Source organism: Mirounga leonina, unplaced genomic scaffold (genome assembly GCF_011800145.1).
Source record: "Mirounga leonina isolate KUSES-001 unplaced genomic scaffold, KU_Mleo_1.0 Mir_151, whole genome shotgun sequence".
Taxonomy (NCBI): domain Eukaryota; kingdom Metazoa; phylum Chordata; class Mammalia; order Carnivora; family Phocidae; genus Mirounga; species Mirounga leonina.
In genome coordinates, this window is record NW_023270377.1 from 7434868 (window position 1) to 7453409 (window position 18542).

Consider the following 18542-nt stretch of genomic DNA (forward strand, 5'->3'; position numbering starts at 1 on the left):
GGTACAGACACACCGACGGTGTCATGTTTTCAAAGGGACAGACACACAGACCAATGGAACAACACAGAGAACCCAGTAACAGACCCATACAAATATGCCCAACTGAATTTTGACAGAGGTGCAAAAGCAATTCAAGGGAGGAAAGGCAGCCTTTCCAACAAATGGTGCTGCAACAACTGGACATCAATAGACAAAAAATAAACCCTGACTGAAACTGCACATCTTATACAAAAATTAATTTCAAATGGACCTAACATAAAACTATAAAACTTTTAGAAGAGAACATAAGAGGAAAACTTTATGACCTAAGATCAGGTAAAGAGGAGTGCCTGGCTGGATCACTCAATAGAGCATGCAACTCGTGATCTCAGGGTCATGAGTTCAAATCCTACAACGGGAACAGAGCTTACTTAAAATTTTTTTTTTTTTTTTAAATATTATTTAAAAAAAAAAAGATTGCAGGAAGAGCTCTTAGACATGACACCAAAAGCATAATCCATCAAGAAATAAAAAGGATAGGCATGTCTGGGTGGCTCAGTAGGTTAAGAGTCTGCCTTCAGCTCAGGTCATGATCCCAGAGTCCTGGAATTATCAAGGCTCCCTGCTCAGTGGGGAGTCTGCTTCTCCTTTTCCCTCTACCCCTTCCCCCTGCTCATGCTCACTCTCTCTCACCCTCTTTCTCAAATAAATAAAATCTTAAAAAAAAAGAAGAAAAAGAAAAAGGATAAGCTTTTTTTTCATTTCTAGGACCCATTGACGTAGCTGAATTACGAGTTAAATTTTTACTCAATATGTTGAACATTAGAGCTCTTCTCAGAAGACCAAAAGGAATAGTTAGAATCTCAGTTCTCTGTTTTATCCTTTAGTATAGTGGACAGGTAGAAGGGACTTATGTATATATAATTATTTCATTTTAATGAAAGACACTGGCTGGACACTGTTTACCTACAACCTATCATTTTAGGATCATTGTGAAAATCTCCAGGGAATTAAACTTGAAGAGTTTCAGACTTTCAGGAATAATTCTGGGGCTGCTGGCAACAATCAAGGGTTATTAATAAAGAAAAAAGACCATCTCATGTTGTAGAACATCTTGAACTGCTTCTTTAACTTATAAAGTATTATAACTCATAGTGGAATTAAAGGTTCATAGTTTTAGTCTAAATTTAAAAACCATTATACTAGAAAGCGTAATAGGCTTAGATTATGAAATATTTTGTTCACTTCTGCAACCCCAAAGCCTAGCAAAGTGCCTGCTAAATAACAGCTCAGTAAAGTTTAGAAGAATTGTACCACTTCCAAAGGAAAAATGAAATGCTAAATTGAAGGGACTGAAATCATGAAACTCACTGAAAGTCTGTCACCGAAAGCCATCTACCACAATCCATCAGACCCCATTACTTTCACTCTACACTCTCAAACATGTAACAGCCCCTCTGTCATTGTTCTAGTACTGGTCCATACTGCCTCTCTCCTAAACTGACAGCTAATTGCCCCTCCTGCTTCATATCCTGAATCCCAAGGCCAGTTTACCCTTCCTAACGTATGGTCTGATCATGGCATCAGACCCTACATAATTCTCATGGCACTGAAGGTTCTTCAGCATCTGCTAACATTACTTGCTACTTTTGTTTCACTTCACACATCCTCTCATGATTTATGCTGTTGAATGAAACATCCACTTGTTCATTCAGTCACTCATTTAACAAAAATGTGTTGAGCTCCTACACTAGGCCAGGTACTATGCTTGACCCTACGGAATACAATGGAAAAGAAAAAGAGACTCAATTCTTCCTTTCATGAAGCTTAGTTTAGGGTGAAAGAAAAGATGTTAATCAAACAATTATACAAATTGATGTGTAATTTCAAACTGAAATGTATACCCTGGAGTGGGAGTGTATATAACACACCCAAGGAATGTGGCTATAGCTCTGAGAAAAGGGGAAAGTGAGGTAAGGTCAGGCTGGAAGGAAAGCAGGAAACCCTGCTAGAACTTGCAGGATATATGAAGAACTTTGGTTTTTTTCTAACAAACAAGGGGGAGGTACTCAATGTTTCAAACAGGAAAGTGAATGGTCAGATTTACATTCTAATACGATCACTCTAGCTTCAGGGTAGAATATGGGTTGGAGATGAGAGGACAAGAATGAATGGGGTCCCCAGTTTGGTGGGTATTTGATCAGTCCATGTAAAAAATGATGGTATTGAGATCAAGAAATTTTAATCAAGAAATATTTAGGAGCCCAGAACAACAAAACGTGACGGACTAGGCATGGAGGGTGAGGGAAAGAGGATGATCAAGGACAACTTCATGTTTTCTGGCCTATACAGTTGAATGGACGATGGGGACATTCACTGGTACAAGGTTACGGGATTGGGTAGACAAGCAGGGATCGTGAGCCTAGTACTGCACAAGCTGAGTGTGAGGTGACTCTGCAACACCAACAGATGACATCAAACAGGCAGCTGGATATCGAAGTCAGGAGCTCTGACAATGTCTGGGCTGAAGTCAAATCTGACAGTCACCAGAGAACAAACAGTAATTGAAGTCATGAACACAAATGAGATCAGCCAAGGGAGAGGGTAGGAAGAAAAAAGAGAAGGAGCCTCAGATTGAGACTTGAGGAGCCTCAAAGTTCAACAGGCATGGAGAAGATTATCGCAAGGCAGAAAAGGAATGGCCTCCTCTGAAAGAGGTATAAGAGAAAACCCAGGAGAGTGTGATGTTAAGAATCAGGATTTCAAGAAGGTAGTGGACAATAAAGTCATACATGGCTAGGAGAAGTGAAATAAGAACTGAGCATTCATCAGGGCGCCTGGGTGGCTCAGTTGGTTAAGCGACTGCCTTCGGCTCAGGTCATGATCCTGGAGTCCTGGGATCGAGCCCCGCATCGGGGTCCCTGCTCCGCAGGAAGCCTGCTTCTCCCTCTCCCACTCCCCATTTGTGTTCCCTCTCTCGCTGTGTCTTTCTCTGTCAAATAAATAAATAAAATCTTAAAAAAAAAAAAAAGTTTAAAGAACTGAGCATTCATCAGATGTAGCAGCACGGATGTCCCAGGAGCTTGGTGAGAGCTGTTTTAGTAAAGTACAGAAAAAACAACCAACGAGAAATAAGCTGAGGAATTAATGGGCAGGGAGAACATGGAACTAATGAGTCCAGGAGACTCTTCTGTGAAGTCTGGCTGTGAAGAGGAAGAGATGAAATAAAAAAAAATAGGGTTTCCATTTGTTGTTGCTATCATTTTCATTAAAGGGGAAACTTGAATGTGTTAAAATATTGATAGAAAAGAGCTGAGAAGGTGAGGCCAAAGATAAATGATAGCTTCTGCGAGGGGAGAAGGGGGACATAAGGAAGTGTACATTTTGACTAACACTCCCCCAACACATCTTGTGTTCCTCAAGCTTACACAATTCACTCACCATCCACTCCAACCTCACTCTTAAAATTTCACCCTTAAAGAACAGCTCAAATTCCATATCCTCTCCCTTCTATGAACCTCACCTAATTTCTCTAGCTTTTGGGATCCCTTCTCTGTACTCCTATGGTGTGCTATGTTTTCCACATTTTTCACTACAAAATCATGTATAGCAGGTTCCACAGAATACGCAGGGGGGAAATGACCATTCTACTTTCTGTCCAGCTCATGTCCTACCTCCTCAATATAGCCTATCCTAACCATACCAGAACAAAGTAGTACCTCCCTTCTAAAGTCCTGAACAATTACATCGTTCAGCATGTCAGCATGTCAGAATGTAAAGCTCCAAAACTGTGGGGCCTTGTCTGTCTGGTTCACCACTATATCCCTGGTGCCTAGTAGGGCTGGCACACAGAAGGTACCCAGGAAATGGTTACTGAATGAATTAATTAAAAGAGATGCCCTGTTACTCTTCAACAACTATAAATTATTTAAGAGCAGGAACTATGGGGCGCCAGGGTGGCTCAGTCAGTTAAGCGCCCAACTCCTGATTTCAGCTCAGGTCATGATCTCATGGTGGTGAGATAGAGCCCCGAGTCTCTGAGCATGGAGAGACTGCTTAAGTATGCTGAGCATGGAGCCTGCTTAAGATTCTCTCTCTCCCTCTGCCCCTCCCCACTTCCCTGCCCCTGCCCCGTGCATGTGTGTGCACGCGCACGCACACACACACTCTCTCTAAAAAAAAAAAAAAAAGAGCGAGGACCATGTCTTATGCCTATTTCTACACAGTGCCCTACAAAGGAGAATGCATGTTCTTGATTAACACGATGATAATTTATTATGGCCTAATGTCATAACGGGAATTGAAAAGACAGTTTGGCAATATACCTTGACACTGATGAAAAAGAATGAAAGTCTATGTAATGTTTCTCAACTATAATTTTAAAAGATAATAGTTGTCTTCAAAAAACTACAACATTTCCCCATATTCCAGAATTTAAGAGAACCCTTAAAGATAATTGAACTAACTTTCCCCTGCTTATGAAGTGCTTTTATAAATTCATGTAACACAAAAATTTCGGTGCCTATTATAACGTTTAAGTGAATTCTGGAGTTTAGTATTTTCACATCTTGATAATACACAGGAGTACATCACTAAAGGCAAGAAGTACATTAAGGATATTGCTAGAATGCATCTAAGTATCATCTCCTTGCCTAATAAAGACAGAATCATCTTTTTTTTTTTTTAAGATTTTATTTATTTATTTGAGAGAGAGAGAATGAGAGACAGAGAGCATGAGAAGGAGGAAGGTCAGAGGGAGAAGCAGACTCCCTGCTGAACAGGGAGCCCGATGCGGGACTCGATCCCGGGATTCCAGGATCATGACCTGAGCCGAAGGCAGTCGCTTAACCAACTGAGCCACCCAGGCGCCCAAGACAGAATCATCTTAATGTCATTGAAGTACCAGAGTTCTGGTCATAAATGACACAACAACAAATGTAAGATATGCAATCAGGCAGCATACAAAATCAAAATCAAAAGAGATCAACCCAGGCTCTTCTCAAATAAAAGCTTTGCTACCAAATAAGCTTGACCCCAAAATACTATGAGGTGGAAACTGCTTCATTTTTCAGTAAACAGCTTCATTGGTCATGTGTACTTTGTACAGGATTATGTTATAAATTCAATCTCATGTTTCTCTCCCATATTTTATTACTATAATTAAGTCATCTACAGAATTACCAAATTGGAACAAATAAGATTACAAATAAGATTATGCTTTAAAGACTTTCATACCAAATGTCATTTTCAACCCCCTGAAATTTACTCCAGTCTCTCTTTTGGGATAAATGTGCAAACTTTGGAGACAAATTTTAGAAAAAGTAGCTGAAGGCTCGGGTCAAACACAAGTACCTTTAGAAATAAGAAGAAATCTCTTTTTATCCAGTGAGGAAGGAACAGAGAAACTTGTGGAATCTAGAATAGGGACCAAATAAAGACTTCATTTTTTTTATAACAGAAATCAGAATCTCTTTAGGCAAAGGAAGGTACCCATCGGTGTCAGAATTCATACTCAGCACCAAATAGCAAAAGAAAGCATCTCAAAAACATACAGGGTTTTATTTTCATAATGTGTGAGCAGTCAGTCACACTGGAAAATCTCTGCCGTGATCAGTAAACTTGGGCAAACGCAGAATAAAATAATATTCTCTCCTGACATAATTCAGGGCAATATTTCAGCAGCACTGAAAAAGCCACTCTAGAAGGTATTAGAAATCGTGACATGTATTGCATGAACTCCTAGTCCATGCTATCAAATAAAGTCTGTCTGCAATCTTTTCACTTTTCTTCATTACTTTTTGGAGAGGTTCTTTTATCTTTTCATTTTGGAAATGTAAATACACATACAAAATAGAAAGAATGAAGTAATAAATACATGCTCATCACTCAAATTCAACAACTACCAATAAATAGCCAATGTTTTTCATCTACTCCTACACACACACACACACACACACAGGCTTCATATCCCCCATATACACATATACATACTAAATTATACTGAAGCACATGGGAAGACTTTTAAATTCCCTTTTAAGAACTCTAAATTACAGGGCATAAATGGCAAAATATTCTATTCAGCAAACAATTCAGTGATAGCTACTGTTATCCCTTAAGGCCTTTACTTACATAAAGCATAAATTTTATGGAACAAGGTTATCATACCGGTGTAATCCAAATTTCAGGCTATGATACAGAACAGCTACTTAATAATAAAGCTGAGAATATAATTCATCCACCAGCTATATGCATAATTTAAATGGTAATCAAAGCCATTATCTACCCACAAACACTAATCTCAAAATTAATAAGACAAAGGAAAGAGCTGCAAAGCTTACCCACATGGCCAATTTTACCATGGCAATCTAGAAAAATGTCTAACTTTTAGAATCTATAATCAGATGAACAGAATGACTAAAATATACAAGAAGTGAAAGTAATTTTCCCTAGGTTCATATGATATCACATGTCAGTTTTCATGAAAAAAAAATTTTTTTTAATTTTATTTATTTTATTTTATTTTTTTATTTTACACAAGAGATTATTACCAAGCTGGCTTCTGTGTTAGCTCTTTATTTTTAGAACTCTGTCCGTTATATCATTACTTTCTTCTCGGGAAAATGGGGCTACACCAATGCCTACTCTCAAAGGCTGCAGCCACAGACATCTGGAATTTACTCTCTACGGGAAGCCCTCGCTGAGGACCATGCTCCCGCCTACAACACAAGGTGCTTATCATGCACTGTAGACAGTCCCGGGGGAAGACAAGCCAAGTCACAAGCAGTTGTACTGTCCCCTCGAAAATGACAATGAAGATTTCTAGCATTATTCAAGGCATCTGGAGGAATGCAGGACACCACATTCCAAATGGCAAAAAGATGAAGACTGAATCCAGACCACAGATGGAAAAACGGGGAAAGCTGGATGACCCCTAAGCCAACTTGTCAATTTGGAATCTGTCTGTCAGCTGAGCGCCCTGGACTAGGGGACCTTGAGAGAGGCCTCCCAAGACAAACTGATGCTAGCCCTCCTTTCTGTAGAGAAACTGTGGTTCACATTCACACCATTCAACAGAAGTGAGTTTGAAAGATGGTGACTCTAGGGTTTGTGGCTTTTCAAAATTCTACATTTCCCAGATAGAAACCTCTACCACCCACAAGGGCATTACCGCGGATGTAACAGTTAATCACTTCAGGTAGAGAGCAGAAAAATAGGACGATCCAAGGAAGCAGAGAACCAAAGGAAGTCCAAGAACGCTGAAAGGCAACTAAGACCTGCAGCATTTCTTCTCCTTGCTTCTTCAAAAGCAGAACTCAAAACAGCAGCACCGGAATCCCTACTTCTCGGGGAGACAGACAAACCTGAGGTCTAGAGGCCCCGGGGAAACAAGCTGGTCCTCTGCCTCCACTCCAGACCTCCAGTTTCCCAGGGTGGATGCAAGCCTTCTGAGCAGAGCAGCAGAGTACGGGACACTGACTCCACAGCCAAGTTCAGAATCTTCTGATTATTTTAAAACATCAGACAGCCAATGTTCAATTTGTCATTTATCGGGAAGCTACGTCACTAAGATCTTGCTGTCTCTAGATGCACATAAAATATAAGGCTTATATTCATACACAGGCTTTGTGCAAATTTCACTAATCCAGATGTGAGGAAATCCAAAGTTATGATTCCCACAGCAACTGTAATCTTGGCAAACCCAGACTCATGTATTCTGTACTACTTCAGACGGTAGTGACCTTAAAAGAAACTCAGAATAAAGCACATTTTAATCTCCACATCTAATTACAAAGAAAAACTCTCAGATCAGAGATTAGAAAACCGCTTTCCTTCAGGGATAGTGGAGCTATTTCTTTGAGACAATTAACAAAGACTGGACCAAGCACTGAAGAATGTGCTAGAAGAAACAATCCTTACCTGGCCTGAATGACAGGGGCCAGGCAACTAACTTAATAAGGTTTCGTTTAAGCTCTCATTTCTGATTTGCTAAAACAACCAACTGGTGGCATTTAAACTTCATTTCAAACATTTAACACTTTCAGAAAGTACCCTAAATGCTAATCGGATGCAGAACAGGCTCAATTTTAGCCCCCACTTGAGGTAACAGATGAAACATCTGAAGCCACCACAAAATGGATTATCTACTAGAAAAGAAGTCAAAAAATACTTGCTCATGTCCACTAACATAGAAAATGGTTTCACTGGTCCTTAGTTCAAGGTTAAAATGCCAGTTTCTGGAAAGCTAGGTGCCACCCAATAAGCTATAAGATTAATGGAAGACAGCAGAGCTTAGTGGTTAAAAGGCTTCTGCAGCCAAAATGCCAAAGTTTGAATCTTAGTTCTGCCACTTAAAAGCTGTGGCTCTGGGCATGTTACTTCACATCTCTGTGCCTCAGTTTTACCATCTAAAACGGGCCGACAAAAAAACCTATCTTGCAGAGCTGTCGGGAGTACTAAATAAGGTAATATAAGTAAAGCTCTCACAAGAGTGCCTGGCAGATAGTAAGCACTCAAAAAGCATTTGCTATTATTAACGTAAGGTCATTTATTTTATCTTTGCAGCAATCTTTTTTTTTTTTTTTTTTTTTGAGAGAGGGGGGGGGGGGGGGCAGAGGGGAGGGAGAGGAGAGAGAGAATCCCAAGCAGGCTCCATGTTCAGCTCAGCGCAGAGCCCGACATGGGGCTCAATCCCACAACCGTGAGCCCATGCCCTGAGCTGAAACCAAGAGTCAGACGCTCAACCAACTGAGCCACCCTGGCGCCCTAGCAGCAATCTTCATTTATTTGAAAAATCAGCACTCACACTTTTTAAAAAAGACCAAAAAATCTAAAAATACCATAATGGTAGTACTTTAATCAGTCTCTATAGCACAACAATAATAAATGACCTTGCCTCCTCTTGCCTTCTTCCTCTACCCATCTTGCTAACTAAAGACAGAGTCCAAACATTTCAGCTGCTTCATAATCTGTTGGCCCATACAGGCTTATTGTCTTCCCTACTCCTATTATAACCTTCTGCTTCAATCAAATTAGTTTTCTCACAAACCTCTAACTACAGCTTGTACTCATTCAACAAACATTACTAACTGGAGCCAAGCACATTACTAACATGACATGCAAAGCTTCTGCCCTTAAAAAGCTCACAGGATATAGCAGAAAAAGACATGTAAAAAATAGTTTCAATAGAAGAGAACTACAGTCACAAAAGAGCAAAAGTAAGGTAGCTGCACGGAGAGGAACTAGTAAACTCTGTTGGTGAAGAGGTCCCCTCTGGGAGGGCTTCACAGAGAAAGGCTTGTGAGAAACACTCAAAGATGAAGAAGCTGAGGAGAGGGTCAGAGGACAAACAGCAACAAGCATGGGCAAAGGAATTCTAGGTAATGAGGTGCAGCTGGACTGCTGGGGCGCTGATGGAAGCTAGAAGCTGGAAAACAGGGATAAGCAAAAGGAGTCTTGTACCCAAGTCAGAAGCACTGGGGAAAAGTTCTGCCCTGGAATCACCAAAGAATGTTCAGGGGCCTAACATGATCAGATCTGCATGTTACCATGATCACTGCAGCTGCAATTCAGAGGCTGATTTGGAAGGAGACACTGGGGACTGAAAAACCTATTAAGACAACTGGAAGGATCCAGGTAGCAGTGGGGATGGAAAAAAGGGAGACGGGTTCAAAATACAAATTAAGAACAGAATTGGTAAGACTTGGTATGAGCATAAGAAGAGGGGAAACCTAGGAGGGCTCAGAGTTAGCTCTAGCAACTGAAGAAATAAAAGAATGGTGATAACACGTAGGCAGGATCAAGAGTACACGACCCCAAATGCACAGCCTGGGTCTTTATTCTAAGAGCAATGGAAAGTAGGACAGGGACAGAACTTTAAAAAAAAGGTAAAAACCTAAATAGATCTTTAATCACAGAGAAGAAACCAGAAAACACTGCCAAAGATCCACACACTCCCCCCAAATTGCACCAGGCCAAGATGATTTGAGAGACAGGTAATTTCAATGTTATGGAAGCTTTTCAATTTATTCTACGAGGCTAAACAACCCCGATACCAAATCTGACAAAGAAAGAACACACACACTGTTTTTTACATACAGAACTACAGAGAAATTTTTATTATAAACAAAAATGCAAAACCCAATATAAAAAATAAAATACTAAGTCCAACATTAAGTTTTAAAAATTATAAAACATGAACCCATGGTAGAGACCTGTTAACATATTCATTAGGTGGGCGCCTGGGTGGCTCAGTTGGTTAAGCGACTGCCTTCGGCTCAGGTCATGATCCTGGAGTCCCGGGATCGAGTCCCGCATCGGGCTCCCTGCTCGGCGGGGAGTCTGCTTCTCCCTCTGACCCTCCCCCCTCTCATGTGCTCTCTCTCTCTCATTCTCTCTGTCTCAAATAAATAAATAAAATCTTTAAAAAAAAAAAAAACATATTCATTAGGTTAGTAAATTAATGGAATGGAACCAAATCATCATGAAGATAGAAGCCAAAAGGCATGTGTTTTATTTTGTTGTTTTTTGACTTGTTCCAAGAATTACTATCAAAGTGCATGCACTTGAGCCAGAGACCCTGGCCGCTTGTGTAGCATACTACCTACACTGCTTCTGAGTCCACCAGCCAGCCAGTGGCCTAGACTCCAAGCTCTAACAATGTGCACCCTACACCCGTTCTGAATTAAGACTTCTCAGTAAACTACTAAAAAGAATGTTTTTCTAATGCAATAAGATGAATTTATCAAGGAAACAACACCTCTTCTGTAGTATTCAGGCCAAGAATAATACATAACTTGAATTTAATCATGAGGAAACATCAAACAAACCGAATGAGGAACATCCTTAAAAAAAAAAAAAAAAAAGAGGACTCTATTCTTCAAAAATATCAATGTCACAAAAGACAAAGGCTAAAAGAATATTTCCAGGTTAAAGAAGACAAAGGAAACAGGACAACTAAATGTTATGTGTGACCCTAGACTAGATCCTGCACTAGAGGGGGAAAGATGCTAAAAGATGCATTACTGATCAACTGATAAAACTTTATTTGTAATAGCCAAAAACTGAAAACAACCCAGATGTGCCCTTCAGCAGATAAATGGTGAAACAAGCTGTGGTACGTTCATGCCATGAAATACTACTCACAATAAACAGGAACGAACTATTGATATATACAATAACCTGGATGAACTGCAAGGGAATTATGTGGAGTGAAGCAATCTCAAAGGTTATGTACTGTATGGTTCCATTTATAGTATTCTTGAAATGACAAATCAGAGAGAGAGAGGAGAGTGTCACGGTTGCCAAGGGTTAAGAAGGCAGAGAGGGAGGGAGATGGCTGTAGCTATGAAAGGGTAGCCCAGGAGATTCTTGTGCAGGACCTATTTTGTATCTTGACTGCACTGGTGGTCACACAGATCTACAGATGTGACAGAATACACACACACACACACACACACACACCCCAGTACAACTAAAACTAATGAAATCAAAATAACATGGGTGGATTGTATTGACATCAATTTCCTAGTTGTGATATTATGGTTACACATGAGGAAACTGGGTGAAATATCCACAGGATCTCTCTGTATTTCTTCTTACAACTGCATGTGAATCTACACGTATCTCAAAGTAAAAAGCTTAATTTAAAAATAAAGTTTAAAAAGCAAAAAACTTAAAACAAAAAATAACTTACAATTGTGAAGCACTAGAAGCATTCCTATTAACTTAAGAATAGGAAAAGGATGCCAGCTATTATAGTGTTATTTAATATCATTCTAAAGGCACTAGTCATTGCTATAACCAAGACCATATAAACATTAGAAAAGAGGCAAAAGATCAATGATAAATGAAATCCCTGCTACTTAGAAAATCCAGCACAATCAAAAGTATTAGAATGAGTTCAGACACTACTAAATTAATAGCCTTTTTATTATATCCCACTAATACTAAATTAGAAAACTGGGCAATAAAGAACTTGATTCTATTTTTAATTCTTTACCTAAGTCATATATAACTATTTTTTAAATATTTAAAAAACTGTCCCAGGAATATAATGACTATGTGTCTATAATAAGCTTCTCCAAACATATTCTCCAATTCTCCCCACTGAGCACCGTATTTGTTCTCTGATTTGCTGCATCTCAGTCTCTAGTCCAACCTTTACTTCAGAAGCCAAAAGCTAAAAAGTAGATTCAAAAATGTTTTCCAGTTCCCCAAGGCCTCAAATACTTTGCACAAGTCTAAGTCAGTTGTAAGGGATGAGGATCTAAGGTTCCTTCCAGCTCAGAATCTCCATCTTGCTAGGAGCCAGAATCCCTTTAATCAGTTCCAAGAGACTCAGTGTGAGTTCTTGTGCAGCCCTCAGGACCATCTCTCCACTTCATGAGGCTTCCCTCTCCCAGGAATTCCAAGTTCTTAGTCAGTGACACTCACTCTAGAGTAGACCCACATTAATCCACCCATTTTTAGTCCAGGCCTCTCACAGTAGCCACCATTTCAAACTCCAGCCATTTCTAAACCACTATCAGCTAATCCATGTCCTCCAGTGGATCCCTGTGCCATAAATCCTCTGTGAAAGCCAAGACAGTTTTTTTCATTCTATAGACAGAAGTGCTTAGCTCCAGGTCTTCAATATACAAGAAATATCCTCAGTTAAGAAGCAAGATAAGGGGTGCCTGGGTGGCTCAGTTGGTTAAGCGTCTGCCTTCAGCTCAGGTCATGATCCCAGGGTACTGGGATCGAGCCCCGCATTGGGCTCCCTGCTCTGCGGGGAGCCTGCTTCTCCTTCTCCCTCTCCCTGCTTGTGCTCTCTCTCTCTCTCTGTCAAATAAATAAATTAATTAAAAAAAAAAAAAAGGAAGGGGGCGCCCAGGTGGCTCAGTTGGTTAAGCAAAACTGCCTTCGGCTCAGGTCATGATCTCAGGGTCCTGAGATCGAGCCCCACATTGGGCTCCCTACTCAGCGGGAAGCCTGCTTCTCCCTTTCCTACTCCCCCTGCTTGTGTTCCCTCTCTGTCTCTCTCTCTCTGTCAAATAAATAAATAAAATTAAAAAAAAAAAAACAGCAGCAAAGATAAATAAATAATAAAGCTAAGAAACACATCGAAATTTGTAAATAATGTATGAGTAAGGTGTCAATTCAGATCAGTGGAATAAAGATAGATTTCTCACTAAATGGTGGTGGAACAATGGTCAACTACATAGGGGAAGGAAATGAATTGCCCCACACCAAATCTGATGGATTAAAGAAGTGACCACAAAATATGAAATGATAAAAAGATTAATAGATTCAATTGCAAAAAATTAAAATATGTAAGTATTGAACACACACCATATCATAAACAAATATAAAAGCAAATATCTTGCTTCCCATGTTAGGTAAATTACTCCAAAGTACAGAAAAAGATGAGGGGTGCCTGGGTGGCTCAGTTGGTTAAGCATCTGTCTTCAGCTCAGGTCATGATCCCAGGGTGTGGGGATTAAGCCCCCTGTCAGGCTCTCTGCTCAGTGGGAGCCTGCCTATCCCTCTGCCCCCCCCCCCATGCTTACATGCTCTCTCTCAAATAAATAAAATCTTAAAAAAAAAAAGAAAAAGATGAAAAACTCCCTAACATGCTAAATGTTAACTGTATTCTAGATTTCAAACCCAAACAAGGAAAGCACATAAGCAATAATAATAGTAATATAGGACAATCTCACTTATGAACACAGATGGAAAAATACTAAATAAGATATTAACAAACTGAATCCCAACAGCATATGGAAGATCATGCTCAAGATATATTCTAAGAGAATCTACATATTAATATGATTTACTACATAGTAACAGGGGGAGGTGGACAGCTTAATAAATGCCCAACAAAAAACATTATACAGTTTATCACCAATTAGTATTAAGCAGCATTAAAAAAAAAAAAAAAACCTTAGCAAATAAAGAAATAGTGCGAAAAAAGTCACGGTACCTGGATGGCTCAGCCGGTTAAGCATCTGCCTTTGACTAGGATAGAGCCCCTCATCGGGTTCCCTGCTCAGCAGGGAGTCTGCTTCTCCCTCTCTCTGCCCTCCCCCCCACTTGTGCCCTCTCTCTCTGTCTCAAATAAATAAACTAATTAAATATTTTTAAAAAATAAGTCAGAAACAGTAAACATTGTACTTAGTGGTGTAATGTTAAAGTTCAGAAAGGATATCACCAACAACTCAACACTGTACCAGAGAGGTCCTCATCGATGTAATCAAAAAAGTTGGTAAAAAGAAGAAATATTGGAAAAGAGACTAGGTTTTCAATATTTACAGATAATATCACTATCAAAGGATATACTCACAATTTATTAAGACTCATGATTTCAGCAAGAATGCAGAAAGGGTAGATCCAAAATCAACAAATAAGTTATCACTAACGTTCCTATATGCCCACAATAATCTAAAAACAAAACAGAGAGAAAGATTAATTCTAAGTAGTAACCAAAATCACAAAATGCCTGAGGATAAAATTAATAAGACTGATATAAGATCTAAATTAAATTTTTAAATTATTTTTTAAAACACAGAAGACCTAAACAAAGAAACAAACCCTGCTCTTGACCAGAAAGACACAATATTATAAAGATGTCAGCTGTAAATTGATTAAAAAATTACAATGTAACCACAATTAAATTCAAATAATGACTTTTTTATAGAAATTGACAATCTCATCTTAACAATCAAATGGAAGAAAAAAGGCAAAGGATGCAAATGGACATTACTCCAAAGAAGATATATTCAAGGCCAAAAAACTCATGAAAACATGTTCAACATCATTAGCCATCAAGAAAATGTAAATCAAAACCACAATGAGGTCCCCTTCACACTCACTCAGAAGGCTATAACAAAACAAAACACAAACCAGAAAATAACAAATATTGGCAAGGATGTGGAGAAAGTGGAACTTTCATAAATTCCTGGTAGATATGTAAAATGGTTCAGCCACTATGGAAAACAGACTGGACGTTCCTCAAAAAGTTAAACATGGGATTACCATATGACCCAGCAACTCCAGTTCTAGGCATATACCCAAAAGAGTTGAAAATAATTATCCAAACAAATACTTATACACACATGTTCATAGCAGAACTATTCATAATAGCCAAAAGGTGGAAACAACCCAAATGTCCCTCAATGGATAAATAGTGGCATATACATAAAATGGAATCTTTTTTAGCCATAAAAATGAGTGTATCTGAAGGAATGAGCCCATGTTACAACATGGATGAAACTTAAAAACATTATACTAAGTGAAAAAAGACAGACAGACACGAGGTCACATATGATTCCATGTATATGAAATATCCAGAATAGGTAAATGCACAGAGACATAACAGATTGATGGTTGCCAGAGGACAGGGAGAGGGAAGGAGCCCTGGGTCAGGCTCTCTGCTCTGCGGGGAGTCTGCTTCTCCCTCTCACTCTCCCTCTGTGTTCCTGCTCTTGCTCTCTGTCCCTCTCAAATAAATAAATCTTTTAAAAAAAAATCCAAGGATTTATATACAGAATATGTCAAGATGTCAAGACCTACAAATCAATATGAAAGAAGCAACCCAATTAAAACAAAGTTAAACAAACAAACAAAAAAGAACAGACAAAAGATAGGAACAGTCAAAAAAAGAAATACTGAAATTTAATTGGCTAGTCTTTGCATAGGCATGGTATTATCCTTATGTGCAGTCAGGATAAAGAACCCCAAAACCATACCTATTTGAGGAATGGGGAGTGTCCGGGCTGCCCAAGGTACAGAAGAAGGGGAAAGACAGGAAAAATAAGCCACCTTCAAGGACTTCTACCCACTCACTAAGGTATGGCCCTCAGAGATGGGTTCTGGAGCGCATGGAGATGGAAGGTCTTAAAGGAAACTGGCTTATTTGTATCCAGTCAGAAAGCATTATCTTTTTTTTATTTCTAAAAGGCAGAAACATATGAATCTTATTCTTTATGAGACTGTGAGGAAAATTATTAAGAAATAAATTTATGTGGGCGCCTGGGTGGCTCAGTTGGTTAAGCGACTGCCTTCAGCTCAGGTCATGATCCTGGAGTCCCAGGATTGAATCCCGCGTCGGGCTCCTTGCTCAGCGGGGAGTCTGCTTCTCCCTCTGACCCTCCCCCCTCTCATGCTCTCTCTATCTCATTCTCTCTCAAATAAATAAATAGAATCTTTAAAAAAAAAAGAAATTTATGCTCCTAAGTACAAGCGGGCCAGGATTCATTATTGGCACAATGTGACCAAAGCAGACACACATAATGTTCTAGGGAGAAGCAAATCACTGAAAATTATCTGTATTGTGATTCCATTTTACAAATTTCAAAAACATGCAAAAATTAAAAAACAGTTTAAGGATACAAAGGATGTCGGGCGCCTGGGTGGCTCTGTTGGTTAAGCGACTGCCTTCAGCTCAGGTCATGATCCCAGGGTCTTGGGATCAAGTCCCACATCGGGCTCCTGGCTCAGCGGGGAGCCTGCTTCTCCCTCTGACCCTCTCCCCTCTCATGCTGTTTCTCTCCCACTCACTCTCTAATAAATAAATAAATAAATAAAATCTTTAAAAAAAAAAAAAGGATACAAAGGATGTGGTTCAAGTATAAAGAAAATACAGGGCGCCTGGGTGGCTCAGATGGTTAAGCGTCTGCCTTCGGCTCAGGTCATGATCCCAGCGTCCTGGGATCGAGTCCCGCATCGGGCTCCCTGCTCCTTGGGAGCCTGCTTCTCCCTCTGCCTCTCTCTCTCTGTCTCTCATGAATAAATAAATAAAATCTTTAAAAAAAAAAAAAAATACAAAACTCAGGTTACCTCTGAAAGGGAAAAGAAGGGGTAGGATTACAAACAAGAACATAGATCTTCAACAGCAATGACATTTTTTCCTACACTCGGTGGTTGTTATATGGATACTCATTGCCCTATTATTCTGCATACCTTACATATATGTTTCATACATTATTTTATAACTTCTCAGTATTAATAAAAGACCATAATTTAAAAACAAAAAAACAATGTGGGACTAAAAAGGCACAGCATAATAAGTCAATCAGAGAAAGACATGTATCATATGATCTCACTGATATGAGGAATTCTTAGTCTCAGGAAACAAACTGAGGGTTGCTGGAGTGGTGGGGGGTGGGAGGGATGGGGTGGCTGGGTGATAGACACTGGGGAGGGTATGTGCTATGGTGAACGCTGTGAATTGTGTAAGACTGATGAATCACAGACCTGTACCTCTGAAACAAATAATACATTATATGTTTAAAAAAAAAAAAAAAAAGAAGATAGTAGGAAGGGAAAAATGAAGGGAGGGGAATCGGAGGGGAAGACGAACCATGAGAGACTATGGACTCTGAGAAACAAACTGAGGGTTCTAGAGGGGAGGGGGCTGGGGGGATGGGTTAGCCTGGTGATGGCTATTAGAGGACATGTATTGAAATAAAAAATGAAAAAGAAAGAAATTCAGATATAGAGATATAACATTATATTTTTGTACATCAAATATAAGGTTATATTTTGCAAAAAAAAAAAAAACTAATGATGTAATGTATGGTGACTACCATAACATAATAAAATAAAATTTAAAAAAAAAGGCACAGCATATAGCCAATGATCTTGTAACAGCTTTGTTATGGTGACAGATGGTAGCTACACTCGTGGTGAGCACAGCACAATGTATAAAGAAATTGGATCATTATGTTGTACACTTGAAACTAATGTCACATTGTGTGCCAACTATACTCAAATAAAAAAAGTAAAACAAAAAAACACTGTACAGATTGCATGTAAAGACATATATATATAGCCTCTTAATTCTAGATTCAATGTTTGCCACCGAAAATCTGCTTGGTTCTGTCATCTCCTTCTAAGTAGACAACTTTCAGGAGTTAGCAAAATCCTTGATTTTCACCTTTTCTTCTGAAGCTGCATTAGCAAGGAGATTCATGGGTGTAGGGAGAGTTTACAACGAAGGGCAATGCACTCTTTGATCAAACTCACTGATTTCATTAGAACAGTACAAGATTACACAATGACCCTTAAGTTGAAGCAGGATTCTGGATGCCTGAGGAAGTGGGATACTCTTTGCATATGGTAAGCTGACTGCTGAGACAATCGATAAATGAATTTGCACAAAGTATGCTGACTTCTTTGGAAGGAATTTTATGAATACAAGATTTAAGACTTCTTATACAATAAACAATGCAATCACAAGTAATAATAAAGTAGAACCAAGGGTACTAGAGTAAGAAAATGTTATTAATCAATCAATAAACCTGTGAATTATATACAAGACTGTACTAAGTAATGAAAAGAAATTTTAAAAGACACCATCCCTGTGTCAGAGGCATGTAGCAACTGGAGACAAGATATATTAAAAAGTGGTGTTAAAGCCAGACATCAAAAATACTCAACAATTCAGTCCAACCTCCCTAGTCATCTGCTTTCCATATTCAAACCCAATTCAGCTAAACACACGTCCCAATCTTCCAAACCCACACATTGCAATACACTCCTCTCCTCCTGAAATGCTTTACCCTCATTAGAACAACCTGCAAAAT

General features: G+C 39.2%; 1 protein-coding gene across 3 annotated transcripts in view; it reads right to left on the reverse strand.

The window, feature by feature from the left end:
* DIS3L2 (DIS3 like 3'-5' exoribonuclease 2) overlaps window positions 1-18542 on the reverse strand; it is a 341559-nt gene that overhangs the window by 316882 nt on the left and 6135 nt on the right. Inside the window, exon 2 of one of the 3 annotated variants that reach the window (XM_035006875.1) lies at window positions 14300-14397. The exons of 1 other annotated variant lie outside the window; for it this stretch is intronic. The gene's annotated coding sequence lies outside the window, so the exon portion shown is untranslated. Of the gene's footprint in view, window positions 1-14299; window positions 14600-18542 lie in introns of those variants that run through there. One more of the 3 variants, XM_035006876.1, reaches the window with a different exon arrangement.